This window comes from Trichechus manatus, unplaced genomic scaffold, assembly GCF_000243295.1.
Source record: "Trichechus manatus latirostris isolate Lorelei unplaced genomic scaffold, TriManLat1.0 scaffold00020, whole genome shotgun sequence".
NCBI classification, from domain to species: domain Eukaryota; kingdom Metazoa; phylum Chordata; class Mammalia; order Sirenia; family Trichechidae; genus Trichechus; species Trichechus manatus.
This window is the reverse complement of record NW_004443956.1, coordinates 9,212,263-9,236,004: the sequence shown is the minus strand read 5'-3', so window position 1 is coordinate 9,236,004 and position 23,742 is coordinate 9,212,263. Positions and strand designations below refer to the sequence as shown.

General features: G+C 39.5%; 1 protein-coding gene and 1 non-coding gene across 3 annotated transcripts in view; both read left to right on the top strand.

The window, feature by feature from the left end:
- TAFA1 (TAFA chemokine like family member 1) overlaps positions 1-23,742 on the top strand; it is a 659,101-nt gene that overhangs the window by 618,390 nt on the left and 16,969 nt on the right. The gene's annotated exons all lie outside the window — the stretch shown is intronic.
- TRNAA-UGC (transfer RNA alanine (anticodon UGC)) lies at positions 7,758-7,828 on the top strand. Its single transcript has one exon. It is a non-coding gene; the product is annotated as a tRNA-Ala (tRNA).

Genomic DNA, 23,742 nt, shown 5'->3' with positions numbered 1-23,742 from the left:
GCTGTTTATGCTGGGTCTCCAAACTATTCACAAGATATTACTAAATTTTATATTGCATCTAAAATTTAAAGTTTACACACTTTTCAAGAAGCAGAAACTAAGACTTATAAAAGGTTGAGTCAGTCAAAGAAGGTAACGCAGTTAATTAACAACAGAGTGCAGACTTCCACTGGGGAGTTTTGACTCTAAGTGCAATGCTCTTTCCACTGTATCATTTTGCATAGAAAAGAAAAAAAATGAATAAAACAAAAATAAAAATGCAGAAAGGTGGCAGATTTATTGGACTCTACAAAAGAGTAAAGGAAAGAAATAGGCAAGTTATTCTTCTTCTTCAGCTATCAGGTAAAATGCAAGTTAGAAATTTTCTCCTTGATGTAAACCATATCATTACAATCCTCAAGATTTTATACCTTTTGATTTCAGTCTGCTCTTGCATGTTCAGAAGAACAAGAGGAAGGTCAGATATATATGGTACTGATTTCCCAGTGTGTATATTAAAGAGATCCAAACGCAAATGCATCTCTCCTCTATAGTTATTTTCTTGCCCCTGAAAGGGGAAAAAACTCATTAGATCTTTTGCAATCATATTTCATTTCCTTTGCACATTCAAGATTACACCTATTGCTATTTTTTTAAATAAACACACAGTAAAAATATCTGGATGGCAATAAATATGCAAATAAGGCTCTGCCTGTTGTGATGAATTTAAACATGAAAGTAATAGGTGTGAAAATAATACTATTAGCAAATGCAGTTGCCGTAAATGTTATTAAGTTAATTATCTCCATTGCTTCAGTATGTTTTCAATCATGTATTTCTAGTGGCAGGCAGGTTGCAATAACATATTCCTTCTAGACTTTGGTTAGAAATACACTGGAAAAGGTAGCCATTCTTCTTATATCAATACAATAAAAACCTGAATTTAATTGGATAGGGGCAGTGGGGTGTGATTTGGGTGAAAATGATTTTTTCAGGTTATACAATGATTCTAAAGCCTGGCTTACTTCTGCTAAGTAAGTAAATATTAGAAGTGATTGGTAATAAATGAATAGTGTCACTTTTTTAAAAGTATTTTTAGTTAAATACAGATTAAGATTCCCCAGGCTGATAAGCTGATGATGTTTTACAGTTTTCTTGATAGTCTTTGTTAGGCTAGATAAACTCGATTGACTGAAATCACTTGTCTGTCATACTACAACTCTCAACATCGTTTACTTTTTCAAATTAAAGCCAAATCTATCATTTTAGGTTTACAGTTGTTGTTGTTTGTTCTCGTGTCAATTCCAACTCATAGTGACCCTGTATGACAGAGTAGAACTGCCCCATAGGGTTTCCTAGACAGTAATCTTTTCGGGAGCAGACTGCCAGGTCTTTTCTCCCTCGGAGCCGCTGGGTGGGTTCAAACTGCAGACCTTTCCGTTAGCAGCCAAATGCTTAGCTGTTCCACCCTCAGGTCTCCTTAGGATTATCAAACCAAAGAAACCAAACCCATTACCATCAAGTCGATTCCAATCATAGAGACCCTATAGTAGATGATAATAATATAAATGATGTTCGGTAATTAATTGAGGACTTACTATATACCAGAATTGTTCTAAATTGTGTAAATGATGATGGTGACCATCATTATCATCAACAGTATATATCACGTTTGTATCTGACTGGCCCTCTTCTAAATGCTTTCTGTATTAACTCATTTACTGTATAATGATCTCAGCAGCCCTATGAGGCAAGAACACTATTATCCCTATTTGCTGAAAGACGACACCGAGGTTTGGAGAAGTTGAACGACTTGACCAAGGTTACATACACCTAGGTGCACTGACTTCACAGACAAAGTTCTTAACCCCTTCACATCAATAACTAACTAGGCTTATTGATTCATTTATAAAACTCTGTTCTATTTCTTTCATTATTTAGTAGACTTAGTCTTATTTCTCATAGTATAGAACTGAAGCTTTTCTAAGAAACTTAGTCTTTAAAAAACAGTATTCAGTTACTTTTAAAAGTAGTGACTATTTTATCAAAATGAAGAATAAGGAGAAGCCAGCTTAAGAAAATATATTTTAAAAAATAGATAGATGCTAGTATAGTCATCAGCTTTCTGCAATTTTCTCTACCCATCATCAAAAGTGCAACTCCTACAACCATCTTGCATTTATATCAGGCCTGTAGAAGGTCTAGGATCCGATGGCTATTTAATATTTTTTAATCTATTCTATGAGCCAAATAACTATACTAGGAACATGTTATCTAATTTATTTTACACACTGTTGTTACTAGGTGGGTACGCTTTCCTTCGTTTTATGAATAAAGTGGGGTAAAAAAAAGTTTAAACACTTGCCCTCGAGTCAATTCTAATTCATGGCAACCCTGGGTGTGTTAGGGTAGAACTGCTTTGTAGGATTTTTGAGGTTGTGACCTTTCAGAAGCAGATTGCCAGGCCTGTCTTCTGAAGTGCCTCTGGGTGGGTTTGAACCACCAACCTTTAGACTAGTAAGTAGTCCAGTGCTTAACCATTTGTATCCCCACCCAGGGAGCCTAAACATTTGCCCCAACCCTCATAGCGACCCCACAGGGTTTCTGAGGCTTTAAATCTCTGTGGAAGCAGACTGCCACATCTTGGTCCTGCAGAACCGCTGTTGGTTTCAAACCGCTGACATTTCGGTTAGCAGTCGATCACTTTAACCGCTGTGCCACCAGGGCTCCTAAACACTTGCCCAGGATCATGCAATTAGTAAATGACTTAACTAAGATTTCAAACGAAAAAAAAAAAAACAAAGTGTTTCATCTGATGTCAGAGCTCATGATCTTGGTCATTATACTATGTTGCTACATCAAATATAAAATTAAATCTGGAGACTTTCTCTTGAGAAAAATTTAATTTTTGAGATCTTTGTCAATCTCAACATTTATAAATTTTTCGAAGCACTGACGTTCTTTCAGGAGATTTCAACAACCACTGTGTAAGGTGGGTGGTATACCCATTTCACAGATGAGGAGCTGAGGCTCAGTAACATGCGATGTTTGGCTGGAGTTGTCACAAGCATCAATGACAGACATAGCATCAGAACCCAGAGCTTCTTAAGATTCCCTTGCACTTTTCACCACTCCACAGATGCCTCCAGAGTGGTGCAAATAAACCATAAAATGGATGTGGAGATCAGATCTGCTACCTCCTTTAGGAGTAGTGTGGGTGGTTCTGGTGAAGGAGTAGATGAGCTTGTGCCAGATGTTAGCTTATAGTTTCAGGGCAGGCAAATGTCAGATGTACTAGACCAGCACTGTCCAATAGAACTTTCTGTGAGGATTGGCATGTTCTGTTTTGCACTCTCCAATAAGATAGCCTCTAGTCACATGTGGCTACTGAGCACTTGAAATGTGGTTACTGTGGCTGAGGAACTGAATTTTAATTGCATTTAATTTTAATTATTTGAAATGAGAATAGCCATGTGTTGTTAGGTGCTGTTGAGTTGTATCAAATCTTGGCAACTATTATGGATTGAACCCCATACCTGTGGTTATAATCCCGTTTGGTAATGGGTTTTCTTTGTCGTGTTAATGAAACAGTATTAGTATACAGTGTGTCTCAAGTCAATCTCTTCGAGACAAAAAATAGATTAAACAAGCAAGTGAGCAAGCAGAGACAGAGGGGAAGAGGTGCCAAGCCACACGAAGATCGCCCAGGAGCAGAAACTCAAAAGAGACAAAGACCTTCCTCCAGAGCCAACGGAGAGAAAAGCCCTTCCCCTAGAGCTGGCACCCTGAATTCAGACTTCTAGCCTCCTAAACTGTAAGAAAATAAATTTGTTTGCTAAAGCCATCCATTTGTGGTATTTCTGTTATAGCAGCACTAGATAACTTAGAAAGCAACCTTACGCATAATAGAACATAATGTTTCCTCTTCCTGCACCATGTTCACGATCACTGGTATGTTTGAGTCCATTGTTGTGGTTATTGTGTCAGTCCATCTCATTGAGGGTTTTCCTTGTTTTCACTGACCCTCTCCTTTACCAACCATGATGTCCTTTTCTAGCAATTGATCTTTACTGATGACATGTCCAAAGTAAGCAAGCCAAAGGCTCACCATCCTGGCTTCTAAGGAGAATTCTGATTGTATTTCTTCTAAAATTGATTTATTCATTCTTCTGGCAGTCCATGGTATATTCAGTATTCTTCATCAGCACCAGAGTTCAAATGCGTCACTGCTTCTGTGTTTCTTTTTCCTTTTCGAGCTTGTGCGTGCATATGAGGCGATTGAAAAGACCATGGCTAGAGTCAGGTTCATCTTAGTCATCAAGGTGACACCTTTGCTTTTTAAAACCTTAAAGAAGCCTTTTGTAGCAGATTTTCTTATTGTGGTACACCATTTAGTGGCTATGAAACAGCTTAATATTAGACTGTTTTTCATCAATTTCAGGAGTCACATTCATCTCTCCCACTGTCCCAGATCACTCACTGCCTATTTTATAAAGGCTGGTATGGCCAAGGGGCCCTGGTAGCACAGTGGCTAAGAGCTCGGCTGCTAACCAAAAGGTCGGCAGCTCAAATCCACCAGCAACTCCTTGGAAACCTTATGGGGCAGTCCCATTCCATCCTATAAGGTCCCTATGAGTCAGAATCAACTTGACAGCAACAGATTTGTTTTTAGGTTTTTGGTACGGCCAAGTAAGTCCCCCAGAACTAATCTAAAACTAGACTTTAATTGCCTACTTCCAATTGCTTCTAGAAACACTAACTCATTTGATGTTTATAAAACCCTGTGAAGGAGACAGAATAGGTATTAATCTCATTTCAAAGAGAAAGAAAGTGAGACTCAGGTCATCAAAGTGGCTTGCCCACAGAGACATAGATTAATGGCTTTGACCATTGTACTATGCAACTTAATTTTTTTCCCGTAGCTTTTGATCAAACGATCTATCAGTACTTCTTTTCTGTTCAACAGTACAGTTTGAAAGATCAAAGTGGCACTTCGAACTAAGAGTCATTCTATATAATTCTGGCAAAACACTTGTGAAAGTGTCCTTAAGCTTTCCTTTTAAAAAAAAAAAATTACTCCAACTTAGAAGTAGCGCTTTTGATTTTAATTTTAAATATACACATGGGTACAAATATATAGAGATCCTTCATTTCATTGTTTGAAATCCATTTCCCTCTAGTTCCATCTTTCTTCCACTAGTATAGGTTTTCCTCCAATGGGAAGAAATAAAATTCAACTTATTTTAAAAAGGAGTTTATTTGACCATAAAATAAAAGACCAAGACTATGGCTGTCTTGGAAACGCTGGTGGCTTAGTGGTTAAGAGCTACAGCTGCTAACCAAAAGGTCGGCAGTTTGAATCCACCAGGCCCTCCTTGGAAACCCTATGGGGCAGTTCTACTCTGTCCTACAGGGTCGCTGTGAGTCGGAATCAACTCGACGATGGCGAATTTGGTTTTTTGGTTTATGGCTATCTTCAGACATCACTGCCTTTCCCCATCTCTATCCTCTGTTTTCTTCTACATGGCTTCAATCTCAAATAAGCTGTGCCTAAGTAGTAACAAAGATGCTACCAGAAGCCCCAGGTTTACATTGTACAGGTCACCACCCACCAATGAGAAGAGAGCACCTTTTCCCCAATACCACTAGCAAAAATTCTGGGATTGAATCTTATTGGCTGGCTCAGGCCACAAGCCCATCTTTGAACCAATCATTGTGGCCAAAGAGTTTATTTCAGTTTTCAATTGTTATATACCAACCCCAAAGCTTAGTGCCTTAAAACAATAACCATTTTATTACATCTTATGATTTTTTTCTGTCAGTGTAATTTGGTTAATGTTGGATGGATGATTCTTCTGTTCTACATGGCATTTACAGGGGTCACTCCCCGGCATTCAGCTGGTGACTGAGCTAATCTTCAACAGTCCAAGATGACTTTATTTACCTTAGCTGGAGGAGGATGACTGGAAGGCTGGGATTATTGATTGTGGCATCTACGTGTGCCTTCTTTCAGCACAGCAGTGTCAGGGTGGTTAGACTTTTTATAAGGTGGCTCAAGACTCCTAAGAGAGGGTTCTAAGAGGCATGGGGAAAGTTTCAAGGCTTTTTATGACCTAGTTTCAGAAATCCTAGAATGTCACTTCTGCTGCATTCTATTGGTCAAGCAAGTCACTGGGGCCAACCCAGATTCAACAGGAGGGGAATTGTACTTCACCTCTCAATAGGCAGGAGAGCAAAGAGTTTGCAGCTATCTTTAATGTACCAAGGACATGGAGTGATGTGATTGGACAAGACTGGTCATGTGGCCAGCCCTGCATCCAGGGGGCGGGATCAGCCCTATCTGGAGCATCTTACTAACATTATAGGAGGAGTAGCTCCCCAAAGGAAAATCAAGGTGTTGTTACCAAAAGATGAGGGAACACATGTTATCTATGTAGAAGCAACAGCTACTGGTTGCAAATGGATGTTGGCATCACCAAACCTTGTGATTCCAACCGGCATCATGGAATAAAAAGATCCCAATCTGAGATTCATAAAAGCATGAGTTTGTATCTTAACCCTGCGATTCACTAGGTTGGGCAAGTCACTTAAAATCTGAAACTTAGCTTCCTTACCTATAAAATGTGGATAATAATAACCTTCCCAGAGTTGCTGCAAGGATTAAATGAAGCACTGTCTAGAAACAAGTTAGAATTTACTCCACAAACATTGTCCCCTTCTGTTTCTTTCCTGATGCAACCTCTTAAACTGTAGACTTCAGCTGCTCTTGAAATTCACGACCCATCTGAGATGGCATGACATGCAGAAACCTAAGGAGTTTGGAATGTGCGGAAACCAAGCATTGTTTGCAGACTGCACTGGCCACTACTTAGTTCCCCAATGCAATTCCCTTTGTTCACTTTGACTAGCTAAAGCCGATGTAGTTTGGTCCCTGGTCACATTAAAGACTACCTCTGCACATTTTTTCAGTGGCATGCTATTTTCTATTTTATCTTCAAAATTCATCTCTGAGAATCCAAAAGCCTTCAAGGCCATTGGTCTTTTAGGGAATATGGAGGTCACTCAGCCCATGTAAATGATGAGATTTGGGACTGAATTTAGTTTTTCTCTTTTATTGCTTATCACTGATAAAACTTGATTGCTTAATATTTTTTCCTGGATGTTCCGGTACTGGAAGCTGTCTTCGCAGTTCTGCGATGAAAGGTGTCTTAAAATACCAGACTGATAGCTTCTCAGTCTAGTGCTTTTCATCATGGACACACGCCTGAAAATGAGCTGTTCTATGGGAAAAGTTAGCCTTGGCTGATACATTTTGTAATGCAATGCCAGCTGAAACACTTAAGTTACTTATGTTGTACCTCTTTCCTATTTTATGATTTTATTTGTACATGCAATGAATATATATGTATGTATCTTGAATTTGATCTAAATAAAAGTGGCCTTAGATTTAAAGCAGAATATCGTGTGACATCTAAGGACAGCACTAGTTCTTTCCCTCTCCTATGGCTAGAAGAGGTGAGAAAAAAGAGCAAGTGAGCAAGAGAGAAAGAGAGAGATTGCTTCATTGTGTTCGGTGTCTGGGCTCATACGATTAGTGGTAAATGAGCAAAGTCATAACAGACATGGCACTAAGTGACAATGAATTACAGAGTAAATAAGTTGCTCCTTTTTCAATTTTCCTTCATTCCTTCTGATATCTTTAAGAAGAAAACCTGAGTTTGGTACTATCATGTCTTTGAGGCCTCTCTAAAATTTGCTCATCGCTAATTTTTAAGAGGGCATTAGTGGTTCAGTGGTAGAATTCTCGCCTTGCATGCGGGAGACCCAGGTTCGATTCTTGGCCAATGCACCTCATGCGCAGCCAACACCCGTCTCTCAGTGAGGCTTCCATGTTGCTATGATGCTGATCAGGTTTCAGTGGAGCTTCCAGACTAAGATGGATTAGGAAGAAAGGCCTGGCGATCAATTTCTGAAAGTCAGTCATTGAAAACCCTTTGAATCACAATGGCCTGATTCATAGGCAATCATGGGGATGGTGCAGGACCAGACGGCATCTTGTTTCATTATGCATGGGGCTGTCATGAGTTAGGGGCCGATTCCACAGCAGCCGACCACAAAATTTTCAAAAACAGACTTGAGTCTCTTCATCTTAGGAGGACAACAGCTACCTAGAGTCAGTAACGTTGCTTTTTATTGTATTTGCTTGTGTGTGGACTTTATATTTTAATAAATTGATTTAAGTAAAAGAAGCCAATCCTGAAAGTGACACTCTATATTTTAAAAAACTCAGGTGGAGCTCTTTGCCTGAGTCCATAGTCTTACTCAGTCTCTCTTGCCTGGCTCCTCATTTACAAACCTGTAGGCCCAGTCTGTTTTGTGGCCTGGGTGCAGGAGACACTGCCAGAGCCTACAGTCAAGTGGCCCCGTAAGAGGAGGAGAAGAGGCTGAACAAGCGTCATCCAGGCTTCATCTGATGGAGATCCGGTCTGAAGGAAATATTATTCTGTGAGGACAGATCGCTTGCCCTGTCAAATGAATTCCTTCATCCCTAGCACCATCTGCTAAATTGCACTTTCCAAATGCAGAACCATGGCCCAGGAGGGGAAATTCATCTGTCAGAGAAACAGTATTACCTGAGCTGAGAGCTTGCTCAGCTCATCAGCTCATGCCATCATCCTCATGGCGTCTTTGATTTGCCACAGCAATTGCATTTGTGTAAATCCTCCTTAATTAAGAAGTCTGATCAATTTCCCAAGGCTGAAAATATATCCAGCCTCAACTGCCCCAGTCACACACAGACACACACAACTTGTTCCAGAAATGCTGAACTTCAATAGTTCCTGGAATACATTTTCCCTTACGTCTGTGGGTTGTACATAAGTTTTACCCCCACAGAGATTACCCATCTCTACTTACCTTACTTAGTGAATTCCTAGTCATCAGTCCTTCAGCCCTTATTTCACACCTCACTCCTCCAGCCTCTAATCAGCTCCAGAGACCATTTGCTTGTTTGATTCCTGGTTCTGCACCTTGCTAACTGTGTGACCATGGGCAAGTTATGCAGTCTTCTTTTGCTTTCGTTTCTACCTCTCTAAAATGGAATAATAGTAGTGTCCACATCACAGGATTATCATGAGGGTTAAATGGTATAATCAATGCAATTCACTTAGCACAGTGCCTGGGCTGGCCACAATATTGTTGTTAGTTACCATCAAGTTGGCTCAACTCATGGTGACCTTATGTATAACAGAATGAAATATTGCCTGGTCCTGTGCCATCTTCATGATTGTTGATATATTTGAGCTCATTATTGTAGTTATTGTATCAATCCATCTCACTGAGGGTTTCCCTCATTTTCACTGACGCCCTCCTTTACCAAACGTGATGTCCTTTTCTAGCCATTGGTCTTTCCCGATGACGTGTCCAAAGTAAGCAAGCCAAGGTCTCACCATATTCACTTCTAAGGAACATTCTGGTCATATTTCTTCTAAGACTGATTTGTTTATTCTTTTAGCAGCCCATAATAAGTACTCCATGAAAGTTATGATTTCAAATTATTATTTATTTTGTCATGACATGGGCCACTGTGATTATAATTAAGTTGTAATATCTTCTATTAAACTGACAGCTCCTTAGAGGCATGGACTGAAATTCATTCACCTTGACCTCAGCCCAGGCATAGTGCCAGGAATGCAATCCATTTATGTTGACTTGAACTGCATTGAATTGCATCTGAATTAGGTCAGCTGAAGATTACTTGTACAATAACAATAACAATAGATAAGTTTATTGAGGACTTTGTATCAGGGATTGGTCTGGGGCTTTAAGAGGCTCAATCTCTTCAATCCTCAACCCTTTAGCCGGATCCTATTATTATCCCCTTGTTGTTGTTGTTGTCAGGTGCTACTGAGTCAATTTCAACTCATAGCGACCCCATGTGACAAAGTAGAACGGCACCATAGGGTTTTATAGGCTGTAATCTTTATGGGAGCAGATCACCAGGTCTTTCTGTCACAGAGCCATTGGGTGTGCTCAAACTAACAACCTTTCGGTTAGTAGCCGAACGCTTAACCATTGTGCCACAAGGGCTCCTTATCCCCATCTTAAAGATAAGAAAACTGAGGCAGAAAGAAGCTTGATCCTTTACCCAGAATCATACAGCTGAGAAAGGATTTGAAGCCCGGCAGTCTGACTCTAGAAACTTCACTCTTAACAGCTATATCTAATGATGCACTACTCAAGAAAGTCACATACTAGATACCCGTCTGTGTGGGTATATATGACAGGATTGTTGTCAATCTATTTCGGATGATAAGCTTTTTAAAAAAGCTCATAATGTTACCACTACTTGCATCAAAACCATGTGCTAATTAATCTGTACTCTTTGGAGCCTTGGTGGCACAGTGGTTAAGTGCTTGGCTGCTAAACCAAAAAAAAGGTCGTCAGTTCGAATCCACCAGCTGCTCCTTAGAAACCCTAGGGGCAGTTCTACCCTGTCCTCTGAGGTTGCTATGGGTTGGAACTGACTTGATAGCAATGGGTTTGGTTTTTTGGTTTGGTACTCTTTCCATTATAGGTTACAGAGATACCCGTCAAATTCACTTAGCAAAACAGGAAATTTAGTGGCTTCAGACTGAAAAGTCCAAACGTCAGGTTAGCTTCAGGTACACCTGGAATCAGGTGCCCAAGCAGAACTCAAGACTTAGTCTCTCAGCCACCATCTCTTGACTGTGCTTTCCTGTGTTGTTTTTATTCTCAAGCAGGACCATTCCATGTGGGAACCCTGGCTGCTTCAAGTTAACAACGTACCAGCTAAGCAACCTCACAGGAAAGAGAGCTGCTTTTTCCCAAAAGAGCAAACCAAAGTCCCAGAACTGACTCATTGGCTAGTTTTGTTGACATGCTTATCCCTGAACCAATCACAGAATCAAAGGGGAAAGAATATGCAAAGAGGCCAGGACTGGGTCACATGACTACATGCAGTGAAAGGCTGAGAGAAAATTGTTTCCCCAAAGATGAAGTATCCCCAAGTACCACTATCAGAGGAAAAAAGGTAGAATTATTGCTGGGGAGGCCAAAATGATGGATGAGTACAACACTGATTACTGATTAATTTTATTTGTCCATGAAGTCTGCCGCTACGATCTTCACACGGCAAAAACTTTAGCAGTTAATATAAATGATATATATCATAAGAATACATTACTTTTTAAAATATTCTTCCACTCCCAAATAATGTGAGTTAACATATGTGTCTATAAGTTACAAGATGTGAGCTTCTTTGTCTGAAATACAATATGTTGTTGTTATTACCTGACACTGAGTTAGCCTGACTCATGACAACCCCATACACAACGGAACAAGACACTGCCTGATCCGGCACCAACCCCATGATCAGTTACAGCTTAGACCACTGTGATCCATAGAGTTTCTGTTGGCTAATTTTTGGAAGTAGATTGCCAGGCTTTTCTTCCTAGTCCATCTTAACCGGAGAGCTCCGCTAAAACCTGTTCAGTGTCATAGCAAAATGCAAACCTCCACTGACAGATGGGTGATGGCTGTCTACGTGCATTTGCTAGGAAATAAACCCAGGTCTCTGGCATGGAAGGCAAGAATTCTATCATTGACCAAGTGGGATTCATACCAGGTATGCAAGGATGATTCAACATTAGAAAATCAATCAACATAATCTGTCACATAAATAAAAGAAAAAGAATCACATGATCGTCTCAATTGATGCAGAAAAGGCATTTGATAAAATCCAACACCCATTCCTGATAAAAACTCTCAATAAAATAGGAATAGAAGGGAAATTCCTCAACATAGTAAAGGGCATCTATACGAAACCAAGCCCTGGAGCCCTGGTGTCACCGTGGTTAAGAGCTCGGCTGCTAACCAAAAGGTCAGCAGTTCGAATCCACCCTATGCGGCTGTTCGACTCTGTCTTATAGAGTCGCTATGAGTCGGAATCAACTCAGCGGCAGTGAGTTTACACAAAACCAACAGCCAACATCATTCTCAATGGAGAAAGGCTGAAAGCATTCCCCCCGAGAACAGGAAAAAGACAAGGATGCGCTTTATCACCACTCCTATTTAACACTGTGCTGGAAGTCCTAGCTAGAGCAATAAGGTAAGAAAAAGGAGTAAAACGTCAATTCAACCCAAATTGATTTATAGATGTAATGCAATCCCGATCCTTTTACTGACAATATTCTTTTATGGGATGGAAAAACTAATCACCAACTTTATATGGAAAGGAAAGAAGCCCTGGATAAGCAAACGATTATGTAAGAAAAAGAACAAAGTAGGAGGCCTCATACTATATGCTCTCACAAACTACTCTACAGCCATGGTAGCCAAAACATCCTGGTACTGGTATAATGACAAACACATAGACTAATGGAACAGAATCAAGAACTCAGATGTAAATCCATCCACCTGTGGTCAGCTGATCTTTGACAAAGGAACAAGTCCGTTAAATGGAGAAAAAACAGTCTTTTGAACAAATGGTGCTGGCAAAACTGGATGTCCATCTTTAAAAAAAAAAGAAACAGGACACATACCTCACACCATACACAAAAACTAAATGGATCAAGGACCTAAATATAAAACCTAAAATGATAAAGATCATGGAAGAAGAAATAGGGGCAACACTTGAGGCCGTAACACATGGCATAAGTGCAATACAAACCATACCCAAGAACGCACAAACACCAGAAGATAAACTAGATAACTGGGAGCTCCTAAAAATTAAACTTATGCTCATCAAAAGACTTCATCAAAAGAGTAAAAAGAGAACCTACAGACTGGGAAAAAAAATTTGGCTACAACATATCGGACAAGGGTCTAATCTCTAAAATCTATAGAATACTTCAACACCTCAACAATAAAAATCCAATTAAAAAATGGGCAAAGGATATGAGCAGACACTTCACCAAAGAAGACATTCAGGCAGCTAACAGACACATGAGGAAATGCTTGTGATCATTAACCATTCAAGAAATGCAAATCAAAACTACAATGAGATACTGTGTCATCTTGACATTACTGGAATAATAAAAAAAAAAAAACTGAAAATAAGAAATGTTGGAGAGGTTACAGGAAGATTGGAACTCTTATGCACTACTGGTGGGAATGTAAAATAGTACAACCACTTTAGAAAATGATATGGTGCTTCCTTAAAAAGCTAAACATAGCAATACCGTACAATCCAGCAATCCCACTCCTAGGAATATATTCTAAAGAAATAAGAGCCATCACGTGAATAGACATATCCACACCCACATTCATTACAGCATTATTCACAATACCAAAAAGATGGAAACAACCTAAGTGCCCATCAACAGATGAATAAACCCAAAAACCCATTGCCATTGACCCGATTCCAACTCATAGCAACACCAAAGTATAGAGTAGAATTGCCCTGTAGGGTTTCCAAGGAGCGGCTGGTGGACTTGAACTGCCAACCTTTTAGTCAGCAGCCTAATGCAGCAGATGAATGGATAAACAAATTATGATACATACACACAATGGAATACTATGAAAGGATAAAGAACAATGACAAATCTGAGAAACATTTCACAACATGGATGAATCTGGAGGGCATTATGCTGAGTGAAATAATCACAAAAGGACAACTATTGTATGAGACTATTATTATAGAAACCCAAGAAAAGGTTTACACAGAAAAAAAAAAAAACACAACAATCTTTGATGGTTACGAGGGAGGGGAGGGCTGGGGAAAGGTAATCACTAACTAGATAGTAGACAAGTGTTAACTTTGGTGAAAGGAAAGACGGCACACAATATAGGGGAAGGCAACACAGTTTGACCAAGGCAAAGTCATAGATGTTTCCTAGACATCTGAACACCTTGACGGGCCAAGTTACTGGAGCTGAGGGCTGGGGACTGTGGTCTCAGGAGACATCTAGGTCAACACAGTTCATAAAGAAAATGTTCTACATCCTATTTTGGTGAGTAGCATTTGGGGTCTTAAAAGCCTTCGAGCAGCCATCGAAGATACATCCATTGTTCCCATCCCGTTTGGAGCAAAGGAGAAGAAAACCAAAAACACAAGGAAAATACTAGTCCAAAGGACTAATGGACCACAAGAACCACAGCCTCTACCAGCCTGAGCCCAGAAGAAATAGATGATGCCCAGCAACCACCACCGGTTGCTCTGACAGGGATCACAATAGAGGGTCCCATGGTAGAAAAATGTAGAACAAAATTCAAGTTCACAAAAAAGACCAAACTTACCGGTCTGACAGACTGGAGGAACCCCCAAGACTGTGGCTCAAGCACACCTTGCTAACTCAGAACGGGAGCTACTACTGAAGTCCACCTTTCATCCAAAGATTAGACAGGCCTATAAAACGAACAATAACACACCTGAGGAACGTGCGTCTTAGTTCAATCAAGTAGACGATACCAAATGGGCAACACCTGCCCAAAAGCAAAGACAAGAAGGTAGGAAGGGACAGGAAAACTGGACGAATAGTAACAGAACCCTGAGTGGAAAGGGAAAGGAAGAGAGTGCTGACACATTACAGGGATTGCAACCAATGTCACAAAACATCTTGTGTATAAATTTTTGAATGAAAAACTAATTTGCACTGTAAACTTTCACCTAAAACACAATAAAATTTTTTTTAAAAATTTTATCATTGAACCATCAGTGTCCTCCCCACAATACAATGTAGGAAGGGGCTAATTACAGAAAGATTGCTGATGAGAGCATCATAGTTTTGTATCATCTACAATGCCTCGGATGATACGTTTCAGAAAGGAACTGAAATCAGGACATGGGTGTATTGTGAATTTACATCTTGTATATGATTTAGCTTTCTGAATTGAGGGGACATCATTCAAGAAGGGTTGTGTAAGATTTATAATTGAAAGAAAGTAACTTTGGTGTATTCCTGCTTGTAGTAAAGGAGTCTTAGGACCTAACAAAATCCTATAATGTAAAACAGTTTGCCCTCACTCAGAATTTTGTGCTAAGCCATGTTGCACTGGTGATTTTTTTTTCTTTGAGAAAAGTTGTCATCTCAAGAAGTGAAATGAAAATGGTTTTTTAGTTTAGCAGTTGAGCTAAAGCTAACTTGAAAACTCAGGGGAAAAAAAAGTTTTTCTATACCTTTCTTCTTCCCAAATCATATCAATTGAAAAAGATTTTTAGGCTCTCCCTGTGGCTCAGAAGCAGGTAGGGATAGATTTCAGCCTGCTACAGGTTGGAAAGAAAATGATTTTAAGTGGAAAATAAATAAATATTGGAAGCTTTTCCTTTCATTGCTGTTTTTCCATTTTCCTTTTGATGGCTGGGTTTCAGTCCTCTTCTGAAGTCTTGTGCTACAGCAAGCCTCAGAAAGTACTTCACCATGAGAGCAATTTCTCTATGCTCTCCTCCTCTCAAATCGTACCAGAAACATACAAATGAATCTTAATAGTTTAACAAAATTGAGTTTAGCTTCTCTGGACCATAACAGTTAGTATTATTCCAATGTGAGCATATTTGGATTGTAATTAAAAAAACCCAACATTACTGCTGACACTGAAGAGCTCTGGGGAAATGCCTAATTTACATACACTTATGCCAGTTCTCTATCCTCTGCATCTAGTGTGTTGTGAAGGGCCGTGTGATTGCGCATGCAAAGTGGAGAGACACATAATGAGGACAGAAAGCCAGTCACAGGGTTGTGTATAGGTCAAGTGGATTTCTGAATTTGAATGCAAAAAAAAAAAAAAAAAAATCATTTTCCATTTATTGCAAAGTGGATAGAAAATGACAGCTATCTGGCCTTGCAGCAGTCAAACAACTGGATACATTCAATCATTCAGTTACTCCACAAATGTTTACTGAGTACCTTCGGTCTTACTTGGGATTGTGTTAGGCAGCAAGTAACTGAATGCCCAACTACGATAGCTTAAACAATTTTAAAAAAAAAAAAAAACAAACTCATTGTCTTTAAGTCGATTCCAACTCACAGCGACCCTATAGGACAGAGTAGAACTGCCCCATAGGATTTCCAAGGAGTGGCTGGTGGATACAAACTGCTGACCTTTTGGTTAGCAGCTGAGCTCTTAACCACTGTGCCCGCAGGGCTTGAACAGTAGGAATTGACTTTTCTCATATAACACAAAGGTCAGAAGTATTGGTTGTTAACATTGGTTCAATGGGATAAGCACCAACAGTGCAGCAGTTTTCTTGAACTTTCCTTCATGGTGGCTACTGCAGCTGCAGATGTCATATAAGTGTTCAAGACTGAAAGTAGGAAGACTAAGAGCCAGGCCAGCAGTGACTCTATCAGGAAATCAAAAGCTTTCTTAGAGCACCCTCCTCAGCAGAATTTGCTTACATTTCATAGACCAAAACTGGATCATATGCCCGACCCCAGCTACAAGGAAAGCTAAGTAAAGCAATTATTTGCATTTCTAGCCTCTAGAGTTGGAAGCTTCAAGGGCGAAGGGGTTTGGAAGTGACTTTTCTGTAGCCAACCTACAGTGCCAGCCACAATGCTATATGTCAGGTACTCTGATTGGTGGTTCAAATACACAGCTGGAAATATACAATCCTGGTCCTTAAGACATATACAGCTTAGAAAGGAAATAGACACACACTTCAAATACATGAAGAAATTGGTACATAATACAGTAGGAGTCTGAAAGAAGGAAGACATAAGTTTGGTGGAGGGTAAGAGTGATCAAGAAAAATTTCACACAGTGCCGAAGAATAATTCAGAGACATTTAGTTATTTGGCATGCTTTTAGGAGGCCTGGTGGCACAGTGGTTAAGAGCTCAGGCTGCTAACTAAAATGTCTGCAATTGGAATCCGCCGGCCACTTCTTGGAAACCCTATGGGGCAGTTCTGCTTTGTCCTATGGGGTTGCTATGAGTCAGAATCGACTCGATGGCAACGGGTTTGTTTGGTTTTTTTTTTGGTTTTTTGGTTTAGTTGTTTGGTATGCCATTGTTTTCTTGTGTAAGAATGTGTCACTGGTAGACGGGGTCAAGGAATAAAGACACAAATAAGAATCATAAGAGAGGGGAGAAAAAACCCACACACAGTTTGGGAATAGTGAAATTTGTTTGCTCATTTTGAGAAGTAATTAGTTTCCTGAAAGTTCCTGGGTGCTGCAAATGGTTAACGTGCTTAGCTGCAAAGCAAAAGGTTGGAAGTTCAAGTCTACCTACAGGTACCTCAGAAAAAAGACCTGGCAATCTACTTCCAAAAAATCAAAACCCTATGAAGCATAGTTCTACTCTGACACATAAAGTCACCATGAGTCGGGATCGACTCGATGGTGACTAGTTTGGTTATTAGTTTCCTGGGGCTTCCTAACAAATTACCACAAACTTGGATAGCTTAAAATAACTGACATTTATTCTCTCACGTAAATGGAGGCTAGAAGTCTGAAATTATGCACATAAAGCCCAACATTGCTGTTCTCTCTGTTTTTTGTTTTTTGTTTTTTCAGGATAAGCCTGAAATCTGAATGTTAATGTAAAATCTCCTGATATTTAAATATTGGTGATTAATTCTAATTATTAAAGATCACTGTGTAGGCCAAGCCATGCTCCTTCTGAAGACTTTGGAGGAGAATCTTCCTCGTCTTTCCCAGCCCCAGGCATTCCTTGGCTTGTGGCAGCATCACTCCACTCTCTGCCTCTGTCTTCACATGGCCCTCCTTCCCTCTGTGTTTGTGTCTTTTCTCCTTTTCTTATAAGGACACCAGTCATATTGGATTCAGGACCCACTGTACTCCAGTACGACCTTGTGTTAACTCGATTACATCTACAAAGAACCAACTTCCAAACAAGGTCACATTCACAGGTGCCACAGTTTAGGACTTCAGAATATCTTTTGAGGGACACATTCAACCTTCAATTTACAACAGGGAACAAACAGAGAAGTGAGTTTGAGCATTCTATCTTTGAAGAAGTCAACTAGAAGTATCAAAGATCTTTCAGTTATCTATATATTTTCCAGAAAACCTTGAGATTTGAGCTGTGGCGTGTACATGATAGGTGGACTTTGTGTGATGTTGGCCGATGTCCTTCCATCTAACTTGGTTAGGTCTGGTGTGAATCATTTACCTCACTGCAAATTCTCAGTGGGAACAAGCACTTGGGTTGAGACTTTCAAAAGGCAAGAGTCTATACTAGATGGGCCAGTGGGAGGAAGGCAGTCCTAGCAGAGTAAGCAGCATGTGTAAAAGTGCAGAGGAATGATAGGGAAAAGTTCAGGGAACCAGATGCCATTCAGATTTGTTGGAGCAGAAAATGGAAGGCTGCCAAGTCTTTTTCTAGTCAGTTGGAATAGTATTTCAGAGGCAGCACTTAAGCCAGGATTTGGGCGCATAAAATGCACTTACAAAAAATGTATATGTGTTTATAGGATGGGTGAATTCCAGGGACAGTAGAGAGAAGCAGGAACTATGGCAAACTAGAACGTGAGCCCCATTCAAAGAAGCAAACACTATTCAGTTGTTAATGTGGATATGAGGACCCAATGTTACTGTTTTCTTCAATTTTTCAGGAGAAGCCTAAAATCTGAATTTTAATGTAAAGTCTCCTGGTTTTTAAATATTGGCAATTACCTCTAATCATTAAAGATCAATTTTTCAATGTTGCAATAAATGAAGGCGAGACTTTTATGACTTCTAAGCGTAACTGCGAATTGAGAACTAGGCATCCTCTTTAATCAGCAGAGTATCCAGTGATCAAGATGCCATGAAACAATGCCCTTCTATCAGTTGCTTAGTTCTTGTAACAGTGCTTTAGAAGCAAAAATTTGTAAATACAATTTCTAAACTTGATTTAAATAAAATATATAAATATTAAAATAACATTATAAGCAATGATCCAGTATACTAAATTACTCTCATCTTTCCAATTTTTTGCTGTTTGAGTCCATTGTGGCTCTAAATGTTTGCTTTCTGTTTTAGTTTCCTTTTCAAATGCCTAGGTTCTCTTTGTGTAGGTTCCTTACTCTGATATGATTCTGGCTCCCTTTTAAATGGAAAGGGAAAACACATACATAGCTCAGAGCACATTATTTTGAATTTAGGTGAAGAATAGCCAACCTCTTTACATCAATGTTTTCCAAACTTCTGTCATTTTCAGACTATTTTTGTATTTTTTTGCTATATCCATGTACTATCTATATCATTATCTGTTTGATGTTTTTCTTTAAATTGTCATGGAGCACTGATGGCGCAGTGGTTAAGCGCTCAGGTTGTTAGCCAAAACGTCAGTGGTTCAAATCCACCAGCTGCTCCTTGGAAACCCGATGGGGCAGTTCTACTCTATCCTATAGGGTTGCTATGAGTTGGAATCAACTCAACAGCAGTGGGTTTTTTGTTGTTGTTGATGTTATCTTTATCATTATGTGCTTGATATTTTTCTTTAAATTTACTTAATCATTTTAAAGGAGATTTTCTCAGTACTTACATCAGTTATCTTTTTGCTGTGTCACAAATCTTCTCACACTTAATGACTTAAAGCAGCAAAAATATATCCTTTCTTATGATTCTGTGGATTGGCTGGTGGTTCCTCTGGTCTGGGCTAGATCAGGTGGAGCAGGAGCATAGGATGCCCTCATTCACATGTCTGACAGTTGGCCGGCTGATTATTCCAGGAGAACCTCAGCTGGAATAGCTACTTTCTGCTCCACGTGGCCTTTCATCATGGTAGGTCCAGGATTCCAAACAGCAGCAAGAGAAGGCAAGCCCCAGCACAAGCACCTCTCAAGCCTCTTCTTGTATCATGTTGGCTAATGTTCAGTTGGCCCAACAAATTGCATGGCCAAACCGAGATAAAAAAGGGTGGGGAAATAAACCACTTCCTGGTAGGAGGAGAAACAAAATCACATTACAAAGGGCTGTGCAAGCAGTCCAGGGACAAAGACTAGAAGGTAGGAGGGGACAGGAAAGCTGGTGATAGGGAACCCAAGGTTGAATAAGGACAGTGTTGACATGTAGTGGAGTTGTTAACCATTGTCATAGGGCAACATGTGTACTAACTGTTTAATGAGAAACTATTTTGTTCTGTAAACTTTCATCTAACGTAAGAATAGCAGCACAACTGGAAGAACATAATCGATGTCACTGAATTGTGCATGTAGAAATTTTTGAAATGGTGTATCTTTGGCTATGTTTATTTTCACCAAAAAAAAAAAAAAAAGAAAAAAAAAGGTCGAGAAGGGAGAGGGTTGACATGTCGTGGGGTGGTTAACCAATGTCATAAAACAATATGTGTACTGACTGTTTGATGAGAAACTATTTGTTCTGTAAACCTTCGCCTAAAGTACAATAAAAAAAATTAAAAATAAAAAAAAATCAAAGGGCTGTGCATACAAGGAAGGAAAGAATTTGTAGCCATTTCTACAATCAGAAATGAAAAATTAGTGTCATAAAAAAGAGGTAACTATAAGAAATAAGGTGAAAATTAATCAGCATTATTAAATCACTGGTTTTTGTCCGTTGCCACTGAATCAGTTTCAACTCACGGCAATCCTAAGTGTAACAGAACACAACGTTACCTGGTCCTGAGCCATCTTCATGGCTGTTAGGATGTTAGAGTCCATTGTTGTGGCTATGGTGTCAGTCCATCTCACCGAGGATTTCCTTCTTCTTCACTGGTCCTCTTCCTTGCCAAACATGATGTTGTTGTCTAGCACATGGTCCTTCCTGATGACACATCCAAAGTAAGCGAGTCAAAGTCTTGGACAGTATTCTGTGATCCATAGGATTTCATTGCCTGATTTTTGGAAGTAGATCACCAGGCCTTTTTTTCGAGTCTGTCTTAGTCTGGAAGCTTTGCTGAAACCTGTCCACCAGGGGTGCCGCTGCTGGTATTTGAAATACCAGTGGCAAAGCTTCCAACATCACAGCAAAATACAAACCACCATAGTATGACAAACTGATAGATGGGTGGTGGATTAAATCCCTTTAGCTATTTAAATAAACTTTTCAAAACTACCATGACCACCACAACCCTCCCCACCTCCGTCACATATCTCCAGCACTCACATTGGGGAGCACTGTTCTACGTTTTGGTTTTGCTGTTGAATTTTGGGAGTGCATTGCATCGTGTTCCCAATTTAGCTAAGATTACTACCATGAAATTCAGCCAGAAAAGTAGGGGACATGTGGCTTGAGGCCGTAGAAGTATGATTTTGAACTTTTTGCAAATAGACACATCTGAAAAACACGATTGAATTTATATTCTGGTCTCCTTTTGATTTTCCAGCTTTTCTGATGCTGTCACTGACATGAACAAAATAAGTTGCAAAGTGCCAGAATTATGACTTTTTTTTTGCCACATATGTTAGCACTTTGTAAAGACTCATTCTGGTAGTTTAAAGATAAAGTGTTTGGTGTTATTGGAATTAAGTATTTAAAAATGAGGACTTTATATCATCTCTCATTTCCTCATCTACTTTAAAATGCATAGGTGAAAACTCTGGTATGTTTTTATGTAGCTCAGGCTGCCTATAATAAGTAATGCTAAGCACAGAGCAGATAGTCTACAAGTATTTTCTGATATGTTATGCTAAACTCTTCCAAATCATCCAGTCAATTCCACAAAAATCATCACGTTAATTGTGTGGCATTAAGTAGGGAAAAAGAGAGAGAAAGCAGTTGGTCAATATTTTCCACTTCGCAAGGGGCTGGTGGATGAAGGCATATGGCCAAAGAGATGTTGAGTATTTCTTGCCAAATTACAAAAATTGCCAATTATCAAATTGTTTTGCCATTTCATACACACACACACACACACACACACACACACACAAATAAATTAGAACCAAGAGTGCTGTATGATCAAGGTTTACACATTTCACATGAAACTCAGGATAAGTTGAATTAATTCCGATAAACGTGATGGCATCGAAGTTTCCCTGGACACTGCATCAGCAAAATAGCATTATGTTCTTTTATGCCATCAAACACCTGCTTAACACATACACGAATGTCTGTGAGAAAAGCAGATCTTTCGCTGAGAAAAAAACAGTTGCCATCCAGTCATTTCAACTCATGGTGACCCCGTGAGTGTCAGAGTAGAGCTATGCTTTGTAGGGTTTCCAATCACTGTTTTTTCCGAAGTAGATTGCCAGGCCTTTCTTCTAAGGAGCCTCTGAGTGGACTCAAACCACCAACATTTCTATTAGCAACCGAGCACATTAACCGTGCTTTTTATTCACAGGCTTTTTATTCAGGCCTCACTCCCACAAGAGTTCCAGGTTCCCAGTTGTAATTCAGTCAGCCACCCATGACATCCTAATAAAATCAGAGAAACAATATGTCTCGTTCAATTCCACCGGATTTGGCTTGTAAGACAATAGGTGAGTTCAGGGTTAGAGAGTCTTCTCTCCTAGCTGGTGTCTATATTTATAGATCTGAAGTGGCCTAAGAGGTTTTTGCGTGCCCTGGTCTCTCCATCTTGTCTAAAGTCTCCATCAATGCCAGGAGCATTGTACTGGGAGCTTGAACTTTCCTTTAATCTAATCCATTTAGAAAATGACTCACAATTTATTGAATAAAGTAGAGAAAATTGGTACCTTTTCATTAGGCTGACAAAGTCTTTTTCACTGCTGGCATCTGAAATGTGGTTTCTATTTAAATTTTATTTATATCAATCTTCTCTAGTGGGAGTGAGATTAAAACGAAAGAGCTTACAATCAGTGTACAAGTTTCCCATTACTGCCAAGATTGTGAACACTAGTTTTGCAAACCACCTCGGTGCCAAGAATTTTCTGGGCATAATTTAATATTTGGGATCAGCTGCAAAGTGGAATCAACTAAAAGTGATACTGTAATTTAGCAGTAATGATAAAAGTGATTATTTTACACAAGAAAGAAAGGGTACTGAACTGACATTATGTGATTATGATAAATCTGTAGCAATTCTAGAAAAACCTATATTATAGAATCTAATAATACCCTCATAAAGTACTTTTTTTACAATTGGGGAAATACCTGTATACAAATACATTCCTCCAAGGAGCCATTTCTAAAGTTATAAGAACACAGAGAGCTGGCACTCAAAAAATATATAGATGTACTTAAAAGCTGCTTGTAAATATCATTTTTTAATATTATTTTCCCTTTGATTTAAAATTTAGAGCCATTTTGGAGTGCTTCTCTACACCCACATCTAGGCACGACTCACTCCTCCATTGCCGTGACTGTAAATGGATCAAATAGAAGTGGCACTCACAAGGACACAGAATTTCAGAATAACAAATAAAAATACGTTTTCTATGTAATAATCACAAGATTCTCCTCATTGAGTTAGATAAACTTAAGAGACAATATGCAGTAGGTACATCACTGTGATGGTTAAGGTTGCATGTCAACTTGGCTGGGGTATGATATCAGTGGTTTGGCAGTTATGTAATGATGTAATCATCCTCCATGATGTGATCTGATGTGATCAGCCAATCAGTTGTAAGTGGAGTTTCCTCGGGGACTGTGGCCTGTATCTAATATGGACATTCTGGCATCATCTGACCTCCAGTTCTTAGGACATGATTCAGCAGCCTGCCATATTGCTTACCAATCTTGAGATTCATCAGCCCCTGCAGCTGTGTGAGTCAGGAGAAGCTTCCAGCCTGACAGCTGACCCACAGGCATGTGACTTTCCAGCCTCTACAACTGCATGAGCCATTTCCTTGAGATAAATTTGTCTTTTTTTCTCTATACACACACACACACACACACACACACACACACACACACACACACACACACACACAC